The sequence below is a fragment of the Falco cherrug genome, chromosome 3, assembly GCF_023634085.1.
Source record: "Falco cherrug isolate bFalChe1 chromosome 3, bFalChe1.pri, whole genome shotgun sequence".
Lineage (NCBI taxonomy): Eukaryota > Metazoa > Chordata > Aves > Falconiformes > Falconidae > Falco > Falco cherrug.
The window spans coordinates 98,046,286-98,060,226 of NC_073699.1; the positions used below are offsets into that span (position 1 = coordinate 98,046,286).

General features: G+C 43.2%; 1 protein-coding gene across 7 annotated transcripts in view; it reads left to right on the forward strand.

Moving 5' to 3' along the window:
* The window catches only part of ATXN1 (ataxin 1), a 212,334-nt gene that overhangs the window by 59,882 nt on the left and 138,511 nt on the right, over window positions 1-13,941 (forward strand). For 2 of the 7 annotated variants that reach the window (XM_055705406.1, XM_055705409.1), the window contains exon 4: window positions 9,659-9,798. The exons of the other annotated variants lie outside the window; for them this stretch is intronic. The gene's annotated coding sequence lies outside the window, so the exon portion shown is untranslated. The remainder of the gene's footprint in view (window positions 1-9,658; window positions 9,799-13,941) is intronic. 7 annotated transcript variants of the gene reach the window in all.

The following is a 13,941-nucleotide window of genomic DNA, read 5'->3' on the forward strand; positions in this document are numbered from 1 at the left end:
CTGGTTGTCTCCTGTTTTGCTGGTATGTCGTGGAGCAACTGCTCGCCATCTAGGGAGGTGAGTGATAGCAGTTACAGTGGCAGCACATGAACACCAGTGCTTGGGAGCCTATTGCTACCCCACTGTTAAAACCTTTTGGCAGAGTGTTATAGGGGGCTGGGTAACACAGGGGTTAGCGCAGAGGAGCTGGAATGGGGAAGATTTTATTGAATCTGAGACACTGAAAATGCAAATTTGGCGGAAGGCACACTACAGCAGGAGCCCGAATGCAGAGCGACCAGCATGCTTCCCTTCTGCTAGAGGGCTCAGCAGCTGGAGCCCATGTGGGAGCCCTTAGCTGCCCAGCAGTGGTCCTTTGTGCCCTGACGGAGTGGAGCTGTGGGTGCGAGGAGAGGCTGTCCTGAGGGCTCGCAGACCCTGCAGACCGCTCACCCTCTGCAGCAGGAGTCCTGCAGCTGGCTGCCCTCTCCTCCCCTGGCTCTCTGCGACATGGTTGCTGTGGGCAGGGTGCTGCAGCTGCTTTGTTTGAAATGATAATATTTTACGCTGTTACTGTGGAATACTGCAATATTTTTTGTAATTACGGGCCGCATGCCAGTAATGTACAATAACATTTTGCTCTTCCTGTGCTGTTGCTACTGTAGGCATTCGTTCCAATTTGGGCTACATTTGCAGTATGTGGGGGTTTTTTTTCTAGACTCTGCTCATTATCTATTGTGGATATTTTTGGATTATTCATTTCTACACATGACTGTCTGTACAAATCTATCTCAGAAAGCACTTCAGAGAGTGGCAGTCTCTGTTGAACAAGCAATTGTTGTGGCTTTCACAGAATTACGTTCTTGTGAAAGTATGAGGCAAGAATGAGATGAAAATAAAGATGAGAATTGCTTTGTAAGTTTAAAAATGGCTATGGTTTTAAAAATGTTTGAGGTAGATACAAGGCTAAGCCTTTCTTTGACTAATGGTAAGCATATTTAGTGCTGAAATCCTGGTCTGCACCAAAGCCATAGGTGGCTGAAACGTCTGGGATGGCAGAATCTAGGAGGCAGTTCACATTGTCAGAGTCTGTAATGATTCTCTGCAATTTTGGTTTTAACTATTACATTTTTCTTAATTTTATTTCCAGAGGAAAGTAATCATAACTTGGAAGATGGTCAGTAGCATTCATGCCAATGATTGTTTAACATTATCATGGGCTGGAGATGAAGTTTTTGTGAAAGGGAAATTAAAAGTCCTAGACATTAGAGTTCTGAGCTAGTAAGCCGGCACAAAGCTGGAGGTTGAATCCAAAAGGAAACGAAGGAGGCACAACACAAAGGTAACTTTGGAATAAAATACAGTGTGTTACACAAAAAGGATTGCACTTTTCTCACATGTGATTTTAGAATCCTTTTTACTGTGCTGACTCACCAAAGTACTTCAGTTTCAGTCTGCATTTGGTTTAGATTACCTCAGAGGCCTGCATTTGTATGCTGCTCTGTAAAGTACTTCTCATCCACAATCGAGATTTATTTATTTATTTGTTTGGTATTTCAGCTGGCTTGTCTGTTTCATTTTCCAGGTCTCTCTTTCACTAACACTTGAGACCAATCACTCTGTGTGCCTTCTTGGGCCATGCAATAGGGAAAAAGCCATGTTGCAGCAACAGACAGAGCAAGGAGTGAATCGCTGCTTTCTGCCTTTCCATTAGATTACCTAAACCACTATGCATAAATATTGCTTTATGTATGATATAGCAACATGATTATCTCACTGCACTGACGGAAGAGTGCTGGAAGTGAATATAATTCTTCTTCTGTTACATCTTTAATGAGCTACAATTAAAAATAGTGCGTTGGTGTGTCAGAGTAGATGTGTTATTCTCAGAACTTTATTGAAGCCATTCCAGCTGTTAGATGAAGTTGACATTGTGTTGTTCAGGAAACTTTAGGAATTTAACAGCAGAAAAATGTGCTTTGCTAGGTGAAAGTTAACTGGATGGTAAAACCCATCGACTGAAAACATTCAGGTCTGTACTGAGTGCAAAAGCCTGCTTTTTGTCTGTCTTTGAGGGTGAATTTTCTACTACATAGTAAAAAAAAAAAAAAAAAAAAGTAAATCACAAAGCAGCAGGTTGCTACAGAGCTCCATTTAGGTCCCAGGTCTCTTGACACCTGTGGCAGCAAGTCTGAGTCACAGATAGCACAAAGCTGTGAAGCCTAATACTCTCAGTATTCAAAAGCACACCTACGTAGGAGCTTTAATTTCAAGTGCCTCTTTTAGCTCTGGGTGTCTGTGTCATGTCATTCCCCCCCTCGCAGCAAAATTTAAGAGTCATTCTTAGAATTTTGCAGAGAAGAAATTTCTCAGCACTTGTGGCTTGCTGAGGTATTGACATCACTCAGACATCAGAAAACAGCACTGTCAATTTTCACTTGATGGCATTGCATTCTCTGCTCTAAAAACCTGATGAATAACCATGGCTGAGGCAAAGATGTCTTGAAGTCCCCTGTCCACCCCACTCCCTCACCCTTGTGCAAATCCATTGACATTTTAAGCAGGGAGGGCAGTTCTCAAAAGAATGTCCATGTACTTGAACTGTGATTTCTTGAAAGTTCAGAACAAAACTGAGTTGTGTCAGATGACAACAATTACTGTGTGTTTCTATGCATTTTGGTAACATTACATGAGCTTTATTGAAGAGTCCACAGTAAAAGGCAGGAGGTGTTGGATACAGAGGTGTTGCATCTCCAGCGACATGGAGACCTCCCTGTTATGCCGTTTGTTATGTTGTGATGAGTTTTTGCTTAATTATTCTGTGTTTTATCAGCCGTGCTCAGAGAAGTTGCCTGACAAAAAAAATTATCGGTGGATATGGGAGACTTGGACAGGCTTGAAGCGCTTGTTGAACCACAGCATCCTTCAGTCTTTGTCTCATTTTTCTGTGTGGAAAACAAGGATTCTGTTCTTACGTATTTTATCAGGATGTTAAGAGTAGAAATACTAAGGACAGAGAATTGTGCAGGTACTACTGTTAGCTAAGTGATTTGGTGTGTTTAAGATAAGCAGCATTGCCAGCTGTTCTTGGCAAAATCACTGGGGTTATGATGAGTGAAATTTTTAACTCTTGAGTATGTTTTTTTAAAAAAAAATTGCAGAAGTGGCCTGTATCAGTCATATTCTGACATGTCAGAATGAATGTGCAAAGTGTGAAGCTGCTGAAAGGAAATATGACGGGGAAGCAGATTAAAGTGGTCATGAAAGGAGGATCTCTACGCTTTTCCTCTGCAACAGGTAGCTTGTATTTTACTTAAAATTGATAAAAAGAAAAGAGAAAAGGAAAAAACGCAAGTGTCCCCTTAAAAGCCGCTATGTCACATTTGAAGAATGATTTGAATTCAGTCATTGAAGTGTGAAATGGAGAGATTTTAGTTCTGCTTTAAATTATGCATCTCAAATTAACCTTAGCTACAGAGTCTCTGCTGACGCCCCCATAATGACACATTATTGGTACTAATGGCTTCTTTGTGACTTGAGATACAAACAGACTTCGTAGACAGAAACATTTTGGCTTTGAACTAAATAAGACACATGGCGTGCATTTCCACCTTGGGTTTCTAGTGACAAAGCCCTGTTTTCCTGGTGGCTGGTGCTCATGAGTTCTTCCTTCCAGCTTCCATGTGCTGCTTCTCATCCTGGCAGGCGAGGGCAGCTGAGTGAAAACCTGCTTCACAAGCTTGGAAGAGCAGGAAGGACAGCAATAAATTTGGAGCAAGTGTGGAGCCCATCCAGACATGGAGCATTATGGGGAGCCAGGACAAAAACTGGGGTGTAGGTTGTGGACAGGGAGGGGGAACTTCAGTACATCATAGAGTTATTCAAATTGGAAAAGACCTTTAAGATTCTAAGTCAAACCGTTAGCCCACGACTGCCAAGTCCACCACTAAACCATGCCACTAAGCACCACATCTACATGTTTTTTGAATGCTTCCAGGGATGGTGATTCCACCACATCCCTGGGCAGCCTGTTACAATGCTTGACCACTCTTTCAGTGAAGAAATTTTCCCTAATACCCAATCTAAACCTCCCCTGGGAGGAAAAGGACCCCAAATTGTGAGAGAGATGGAGAAGAGATGCCAGGGGAATATAAGCAGTAGTGTTTTGTTAACCCTTTATGTGACTTGCTGATATGAAAAGGGGCTGTATTTGTGGAGCTCTGTGCACGTAAATCTCCCTTCTGAAGCTTACCATCATCATCTGAAAAACTCCACCTCTACCCAGAATTTCACTCGGGTTTTACAGCTTTCCTGGTGCTGCTGGTGTCTCTCCTGGGACAAGAATGATAGTTACTGCTTGCACATGGCTACTGGGTGGGCAGCCAGAATGTGGCTGTGAACGAGTGAGAATGGCACAGCCTGGGGAGCTGTGTACAGAAGATGCACAGAGTTTTACATGTTGATGAAAAAGGAGGAGTGGATCAGCAAGGGAGGCCCAGAACTTAGACCCTGGCTTCTCTTCCCAAAGATACTTGCTAGCGCATTGTTTTATCCACATTTTCTCAGTGGAATGTCACGATGGGGGATATAGGTTACCTCCCTTTTTAAGCTGCAGCTCTGGGAGTTTGCTTGTTGGCTATGGCAGGAGTGATGCTCCTGCTCCGTGGTTGTGTCGTGTGGTCTGTTACAGGCTGTGTAACATTGCGTGATTTTCTGTGTGGGTCTGCTCTCAGCAGAGATTGCTGGGGAGTCAGTATTCTGGATCCAAGGCAGGATGGCATGTGAATGTGTAGAATCAAATACAAGAACGTATTCAGATGCCTCCTTTGTATTCCTCAAAGGAACCATGTTCTTGACCCAAGACTTTAAAAAACAAAAAAAAAGTAGAGATGCTATACATCAAATTTACTAATGCATCACAGATATTTGTATGAATAATTAAAACACCATTTAGGATTGCCACAGTAATAGAACAGAATGTGTTTTGTCATTTTTCTTTTCTGGTCCTTTTTGTTGATTGATGAATTTATTGATTTCTTCCATTAATTTAGAGTAGGTATCCTAAACATTATAGCAAATTAGCAAGGCTCTGTTTTATGTTAATAAGCTGTTGAGAGTGCTAATAGAATGAAGTCAGAATTCAGTAATAAAGGTCTGAAAAACTGAGGCCCTGAAGACATATCTAGTATTTTGCATCAAATAGGTTTGTAAAATACTAGAGCCTTTCTTTGTTCTAAGTGTTAATTAAAAAAAAATATTCATTTGATATTTATTACGAATAACCTAATTGCACATTGGAAAAAATGGAAAATAAAGGCAACAAGCTACCTCAGATTTTCCATTGTATTTGTAGTTAAACTTAATCTGGTTGGAGTCAGTGGGAGTATGTTGTGTGAATTGGAGGACAGAACTTCACTGTTAGAGACAGCAGTACTTCTGAAACCATGCATGAAAAAAAAAATAAACTTCTGAAACTGAGACCTGAAAAGCACAGACAGGTGTGATCCAAGACACCTGAAGCAGGAATTGTATTCAATCTCACACACATGTGCACACGAAATCTTTTTGTGTTTCTTAGCTCAGATTTCTTCTGATTTATGTCTTTGAGTTTTCGTTATTATTTAATTCATTAACCTGTTGTCTCATATTTTTTTCTACCATCAGAAATACATGGTTTATGAATATGCTACAATGTGTGTTAAACATGAACACTTAACAATTGTTAGGTCAGTGTTGTTACGATCCTTTTTCAGGGCCGTGTTTCTGTTTTCCAGCTACAACGGACAATTTGTCGTTAACACTTCAATTAGTATCATATGTTTTGTTTGCTACTATTGTTTTAGCCATGCTTGAAATACGTGTTTCCATATGTATTTTTTGGCCCAGTTTTGGATGCAATAATGTGATGACTGGTACTGAATGATACTTAATCCATTGGGTTGTGTTACCTTTTGAGTGTTTGTGACATGTCATGTTTGACAGTATCGACTGATCTTCTCCTTATGCATCGTGCTGTGTAGTCTTGAGTTTATTTGTCATTGTACATGTTATTAACATCATGGGAAATGTAATGAATAACAAAAAGAACATAAAATACAGTGGGTGTTTGGGATGCATTTGTCTTTTATTGTTTGGATATGGTGTGAGTTGGGTGTGTTTTGTGGGGGTTTTTGTCAGCTGTTTTTTCTTTCCCATTGATGAGCAATGGCTGGGGAGCGGTGCTGTCAATCAAGTTCTCTGCTTATCCCCACAAGCCTTCTGCTAATAGCAATACATGCTTACTTCTTACCTAGCATTTTTCCAAGGCATTGCAAACAGGAGCTCATACCTTGTAGTGTCTAGCAGCTGTCCTGCATGTGTGCCATCCCAAAACAGTGTGTTGCTTGGGGCAGGAATTGGCCCCGCGCATCGCTTGTTCTCTTGGTTGCCTCTGTTCGGAGGCAAGAGTTGAGCCCTCAGAGGCTCGTGCTTCTGCCTACCAGCTACCAGCGATGTCCAGACTTCACTGGGGAGGAAAAGTTGGTCTGGCTATAGATGTAGCCACTCGTTAGTCTAGGTTTTAGCCCTGATTCTAGGGAATGGTTACTGCTCTGGGCTTAATTTACAGTGCCTTGCTCTGTTGCCATAATACAAAGTGAGCTATAGAAACTGTCTGCTGTACAGGGGGATGCAGAATAGCTGTCTCAATATGGAAAGTGCTGTATGAAATTGTTCCACTTACTGTTGTTACATGTAACTCCTACAGTGACTATAAATGAAGTCTATTAAGGGGGAGGGGGGAAATCATATTATTTCAGTTAGTTTACTTTGTGCATATTTGACAACCCTCTGTGTATAGTCAGTTACAAAATTTCCTGGGGTGGTCAGATTTCTCTTTATTTGTGTGGCTCTTTCACCAATAGCAGAAAGAAAATACATAAAGGATCAGAAAATGTGGCTGTAAAGCCAGGAAAAATTGTCAGCAACTTCAAGAAGAGATCTAAGTACATGGAACCGCTTTTGACTCATCTTCCAAAAGCAACTCAATTCTGGAATAATGGTGCCCTTTTGGGCTACATTTCAAGACAGCATGATTGTACTCAGACAGGAATTACAAGGATCGATAGCAAGCCCAACACATCCTTTCTTTTCATGACAGGTTTGGTGATTGCCACCAGAGCAATAATAGCACACTGGTCAGCATAAACCCAGAAGCAGTAATCATGGATTTTTGTCTAGTCCATGGGGAGAGAGAGTTCTTTTTGCCGTGCACCTTCCTCTCTTGCTTTTGCGCTTATACCCTTCAGTTGGGGCTGGGCTCTTCAGTGTCTTTCCAGGGACAGAGCAGGACAAAAGAGCATGCGTAGCCAAAAAGATAAGAGAACAGGTCATTTTGAGATATCAATGTTTTAAAAGGTGCTTTTTTTTTTTTTTTTTTTTTTTTTTTTTTTTTTTCCTTATCCTACTTAGGAACTAGTAAGGAGCAAGATTTTTCCCTGCTTGTGTCAGGAGCCCTTCTGCGTTGGGGCTGTGGTGCAGCTGAGTGCGTGAGTTTCTTTTCCTCAATGGAAGGCCCTGTGTTTTTACTCTGTTTTGGCCGCCTGACATGGCAGCGAGTTGGTAACCTGTGTGTATGTTGTTTTGTTGGCTTTTTTTTTTTTAATCTGTCTTCCTCGCTTAACTGAAGCTGTGTGACTTTTTAACCTGCTGTCTGTAGGCCGTTGTTTTACAAGCCTCATTAAGGTGGCCGGGATGGCTATGGCAGCAGTCCTGCCCCCCCCTTGGGTGTTCATTAGATGGCTTCCTTGTGCTGACATAAGCGTTGTGTAGTTGTGCTCAGAGCCAGGTCTGGGAAAGGATCCAAGTCAAAAATAATCCCTAAAAAAAAAAAAAAAAAAGAAAGGAAAAAAAAAGGTATGTTTTCAGCAGGATCTGTTCCCGGATCTAGCTCATCATTGTTCTCACACTGGCCTGCAAAGCATGAGGGGTTGTGCTGGCTCATGGTGGGTGGTGATGAGCAGCCAGGGTGAGGTGGCCAGGCGTGCTGCTGGCAGCGGGGACGCTGCGGTGGCAGCCTGAGGAAATGGGGCTCTCGGGGACCTTGTGCCCATGCTGTCTGTCTTTCCTCGAGTCCAACAGTCAGGCTGCACTTCCAGTAACTTCCAAAGCTGTAAGGCAGTTTTGGCCAAATTTGCCCGAAAAGCAGTTTTTGAAGGTGTGAAGACTCCAGCTCAGCGATGCGTTGTTGCTGGCAGAGAGACCCACATTGACTCTCCTCAGTGATAAAAAGTTGTCAGTGGGGGCTCAGCTGCTGATCTTATCAGGCCTCCTCTCGAGCGAGACACGGTCCTGCTGTCCCAGTTTGGTTGAATCGTGCCCAGTTTGGTGTGGGGGATTGACTGATGAACAGCCAGAGAAGAACAAAGTGCTCTCTGGGAGCAACAGTTCATTTCGAGGGGCAGGAACGGTTCACCTCCTGGGTCCTGTCTGCCCAGGGGGCTGCACTTCCAGTTACGGGGTGGTTTTTTATTTGCGTTCTGTGTTTTTAGTTTGGTCTAGGGATAGAAATTTCTGGAAGCTGGGAAAGTTGGGAGGCGAGACTCCCTTCAGTTTTTGTTTGGGTGGCCAACTTTTTAATCCTGAAGTCAAACAGGTCTTTCTAGCCCCACCTCGACATGGCTTCCCTTGAACCCATGGTGGCATCTTTGTGCCCAGGGTCCCAGTTTCCATCGCCATGGGGCTGCGCTCCTCTCTGCCTGGTGTGCCTGGGTTTCACCTGCCTGGCCTGCCCTGCTGCACAGGCGGGCCTGCTCTGCACCACCACCGAGGAGCTAATATGAAGACACACATTGTGGTTTCCTGCTGTTTTGCTTTGTAACCAGTCCACTGGTAAATATAGCTTGTGTGTGGTTATAAATTCATTCTCTCATTATGGGCGGTTGTTGTGCAATAATTATGTAGAAATTACAACTGAGGATTGTTGTGGATGGTTTTTTTGTTTTGTTTTGTTTTGTTTATTTATTTATTTTTGCGCTTGACATGCCCTGCAGTGGGAAGAGCACGCTTTGGTATCTGCCCTAACGAAGACAGGGCCACAAGCAGGTGTCAGGATTCGGCATGGGCGCAGGCACCATCTCGCAGCCTGCTGACTTCTGTGTGGCTCCCTTTGCGTGGTGGCTGCACAGGCACTGGGAGGCAAATTGGGACCTGCACTATTCAGACATCTTTTTATTCTTGCTTTTCTCTGTCTGCAGACGTGCTGTCCCTCCCTGCAGGTTTGCTACTGTACATGTGTTTATTCTGAAACAAACCCCTCCTGTCTCTTTGGAGGAGTCAGTGGTGCACTGCCTGAAGCTATTGTATTTGACTGCATCCAGTCCTGCTCTACGGGCACAGTCCTCCGGGTCCTGCTGCCTAGCCAAGGCCATGGGCTTAGGGTCTGTGCCCCCAGCAGAAACCCTCAGGTCCTGCTTCCCAGAGGTCTTCCTTTCAGATGGGGTCCCTTCTGTGATCCCTCCCTCTGTTCAGATGTGGAATTAAAATAAGGGTGGATTTTTTTTGTTGACCCTCCATTTCCCCACCCCCTTATTTAAAATTCCAGTCGAGCAGATCCAGAACAACACTGCTTGTCCCTCCTGTGTTCTCTTTTTCCTCCTGTCGCTCCTTTAATTTTACATTATCCCCTGCACTGTGTTTGCAGGCCATATGTGTCCTTTGAACTCTGAAGAAGCTGTGCCAAAAGGAAGCCTTCCTCTCCTCCCTTCCTCCCATCGTGGAGCCGCTTTTAGATAATTGCAATTAGTATACAATGTGGAGCAAACCCATAAGTGAAGTTCATGGGTGAGTGTCTGCAAATTTCCCAAGAGCTTGAGAAAACGCTTGCGCTTGCTCTTTGCTTTTGCTTTTTAAACCTGCAGCAGTTCCTTGAATCCCACATGGCTGCTCTTGCTCTGGGAGGTGTTTGTAACCCAAATTTGCCTCCTGCACCCCTGGCAACGCACAGGGATGCTGAAGCTGCTGGCAGGGTGCCACGGCTCTGCCAGGGCCCCTGTGTGGAGGAAGGTGGAGCTGCTTGTCATTGTGTTACAGCACTTGGCAGCACCAGACGGGGGAATAAGGGGCTTCAGAAGCGTGCTGGAGTAGGACAAGCCCGTAGCTGTGTTCAGCTGGGCCACCGTGGCCCTGCAGCTGCTGTGCAGGGGGCTAGCATCAGCCACTGGCTCAGCTGGAGGGATTGCTGTTGTGTTGGGCTTCCCTTTTCAAAGGGAATGTCCTCCTCCATGGAGACGGGTGACAGGTACCTTTTGAGCCCCTTCCCCTTCAGCCTCTGATAAACATCTTGTGCATTAAACCAGGTTTCTGACCTCATTTCTCAAAGGAATTTTAAATGGGGAGAAATAGGAGTATTAATTAGTGCCTCATTAAGTATTTGTAGTCAAGTATGATAATTTTCTTGAAAGGATAATGTATTAGATGAATAAAAATACTCTCCATTAAAAAATGAATACAAAGTCATTTTAAACCACCAAGATTATTGTACATTTCTGAAAAATTAATGTGATTAAAGCAAAATATATTTAATAAATTTAAAAGACCCTGTTAGGCTGTTTAACTTGTTGGTCTCTAATTAATTATTCTCAAAGGTAGTGCTTCAGGACTTCAGCCTTACCTGCAGGGACAGAAAGTAGTTTTTCCCCCACTTCCTTTTTTGGCTTGTAATTATTAGATCTGAGTTGTGGGTGTGGTGATTTTCCTTTTTTATATTTTTTTTTCTCTTTCGTCTTCTGATGTCTCTCTTGGAGATTGGCCACGATGAAAGACTAGAACCTAGGCAGGGTAGAGTGGTGATCAGAAATGATACAGAAATTTCCTTGATGGGTTTGATTAATTTGACCTATTCATGTGTTGATTGATGGATTCGAAGCTGAGAAGAAATATTTTCACCTTTGTTCCTTTTGTCTGTGACATGGTATGGTATTGATCATGTCTGCTAGGATCACATAGACTTCCTTCAGTTAATTCATATGACTTAACACAAGTTAAATTAATTTTTTCCACACGTATTTCGTGGTTTAGATTAGTTTCGGATTAGGCATTTCCTTAACTCTCTACTGAGCTGCTTGACGTTCAGCTACTTAATGAGAACTGCTGTTTATGTTGTGGAAGACGATAAAGTAAATGGTTGGAGCTGGAGACGTAACCCAGGTCTGTGGGTTTACCAGCGCTGGTGTTGAAGTTCATGTATTTCTTTAGGGAGAACATAACTAACGATAAGAAAGCTCAGTGTAAAACAGCGCAGGTATTAGGTTTACAGCAACCTATTAAAAAAACTTTGGGTTTTGTGACATTAGGAATGAAGGCACTTCCTCACCAGTCTCATCACAAACATTGCAAGTGTTTTATCCCCTCTTGCTTGGCATGTTCCGTTGGTCAGGATATATACAGGGCAGGTGTCTGGTACTCGAGTCCCCCCAAACACTTGTTCCTTGTAATGGGTCTGTAGTACAGATTCAGAGAATGCTAGCAGTCTATTTTTTTATGATTTAGGAACCTGAGATCCATATGACCTCTTGAAAATATTAAAAGTTGTCCAACATGCTAAAATATACTGTCTGGGAGTTTGGGTATCATACCTGGCTCTCTCTCAGGTGCCTTCTGAACTGTCAGGCTGTTGGATGATGATGACTCCGGTTTTCTTCCATCACAAGACACATCTTTATGTATTCTCCATGTCTAAGCAGACAGCCTTTGCTTCTGATTCTCCACCCTTGTGTTTTTCTTTCAGCTTTCCTCTTCTTGTCCTATTGCAGCTCTGCTAAGTGTAGGCAATTAGGGTCATAGTTGCTGCCTTCTGTCGATAGCAGCCTTGATTTCTGTTGCATCTAAAGGTGCTTTTTCTCAGCAGAGCTGTCACAGGCACAGTGCCCTGAACAGCCCTCTCGTTCAGGCAGTGATGTGCGAGAATGATATTTTTCTTGTCTTTGGGACACTTTCAGAGCCTGCAATGGCTGGATAATTGCCTATTGAATGTTTTCCCCTTTTGTTTGAGAAGATGGTGGTAGCCAGGGCTTCTTGGTGGTGGATGGAAGTAGCTGCAGTAGATAGCTCCAGAGTTCAAGGAGCCTGTTGGCTGTGTGGAGCTGTGATCCCTCCCGTACATTTGTGTGAGTTCTGTTGTTACTATACAAAGTGCCTCCCTAGATGAATAGTCTGTGCTGCTGTAATGTTCCAATCTATGATTATTCGTCTTTTCTGGTCTTAAATGAGACCAAATCTATCCGTTGACTTACCTTGAAAATCCTCTTAGTGCAGATGATCTCATTCTCAAAACCACCTTCTAAGGTTACAACTCTTAATGTAAGCACCCAACTGGCTGCGGCTGTTCCTGCACCACGGCTGCTGTAATGACACCCCCAGGTGTAGCCATGCAGCTATGCCTGTGCAAAATCCATTTTGTATGGCTCCCAGCATGCCAGTTGCCTTCTCTTGTTGTTTGTGTGTGTGTTCCCCATCTCTCGCAGAGGACACAATCAGGCTATTTAAAAAAAGAAAATAATTTGTGACATTGCAGATATAAATCTGTAAAAATTGCAAGGGCATAACAAAGAGTAGATCTGACTGATGGCACTGTTAACTTTTTCTTAGCATTTCCCTGCAATTGTATCTGACATCGTCCCTTAATATAAATACGTTATTTGCAAGAAGCTCTGTTTAAGCTAGCAAATTATTGTGGCAATGTGTGAGACTAATGGTACCTGAGAATAAAGAGTGGTGCGGCATTTATGATGAAAAAATAATTTCAAGTCATGTCTGGTTTTTTCTTTGTGTAGTTTTTTTTTTATTACTGGTGCTAAAATGGCTCTTGCAGCGCGAGTGAGAAAACCAGACTGAACCTCCTGGTTTTTTTGTTGGGCTCCCAGCTGGAAACGCCTCCCTCAATTTTTCCATTGATAAACGTGTCACAGAGGGAATCTAGAGCAGAGAAATAGGTGGAAATAGAACAATATGAAGTCTTGGACTTCAATCACAAAAAGAGTTAACTGATGTAGGTACAGTACTGGACAAGCTGCTGCTCCTTTCATGACCAGGTTCATTTAACTGTGGTCTTAGCATCCGTGGATGCCCTCAAAGCCACATAACAAATCATTTTTTACAATTTATTGTCTTTTTACTGCGGAGCCTCTTTAAAAGGATGTTGCAGAGCATTTTCTTCTCGCCCTTTCTACAGACCACTTTATCTGACCTTCAGGAATTCAGAGTCGCAACAGGGGCCAAAAACCTCACATACAAGAATTCTTGTATTGTTAATTTATGAAATATGTCTTTAATAAAATAAAGATGAGACATTTATAGAGCTCTGATAAGGAACACAGCAGTAGAAAAGGCCCAGGTCTCCTACTGTTCAAATTAAGAACAGCTGATTTCAATGAGAGAAGAAGCAGGCTCGTTAGATGCGCAGGTTGACACATGCACTTGGGTGTTCCCATGATGCTCAAAAAACCTTCTAGGAATGTTTTGCAAGTATTGAGAAGTAACTTCGTAGAGGACTTTTCAGTTAAGTTACTGAGAGTGCTTTGTGCTCCTTCAGGATGTTTGGAGGGGGAAGATTACTTAGTTCCGTTAGGTGGTTAAGTTTACACTTTTTCTGGACATTCTTAGCGTTGTATCACTGAAACAGTGGCTTCTCTATTGCGGCTGTGTTTGACCTCTGTGTCAGGGTGGGAGAGCTGACTGATGTTTGCTGCAGTGTCTGCGTGGTCACCTCCCCATTGCACAGCATAGGTGAGTGCCTACATGCGATGGTGGTGAGGAAGGGGCTGGGAAGCACCGGTAGATGACACCTGGTGTGTATCTTGTCATGCTGGGTGCTTCAGGGAATGCAGTGGTCCATGACCCAGAAAGCTCAGTCCTGAGTAAGGCAGAGATCTGCTTTGCATAGCTGCAGGGGGAACAGCAGGTGCCCAGCACTCCAGATGAGTGCAG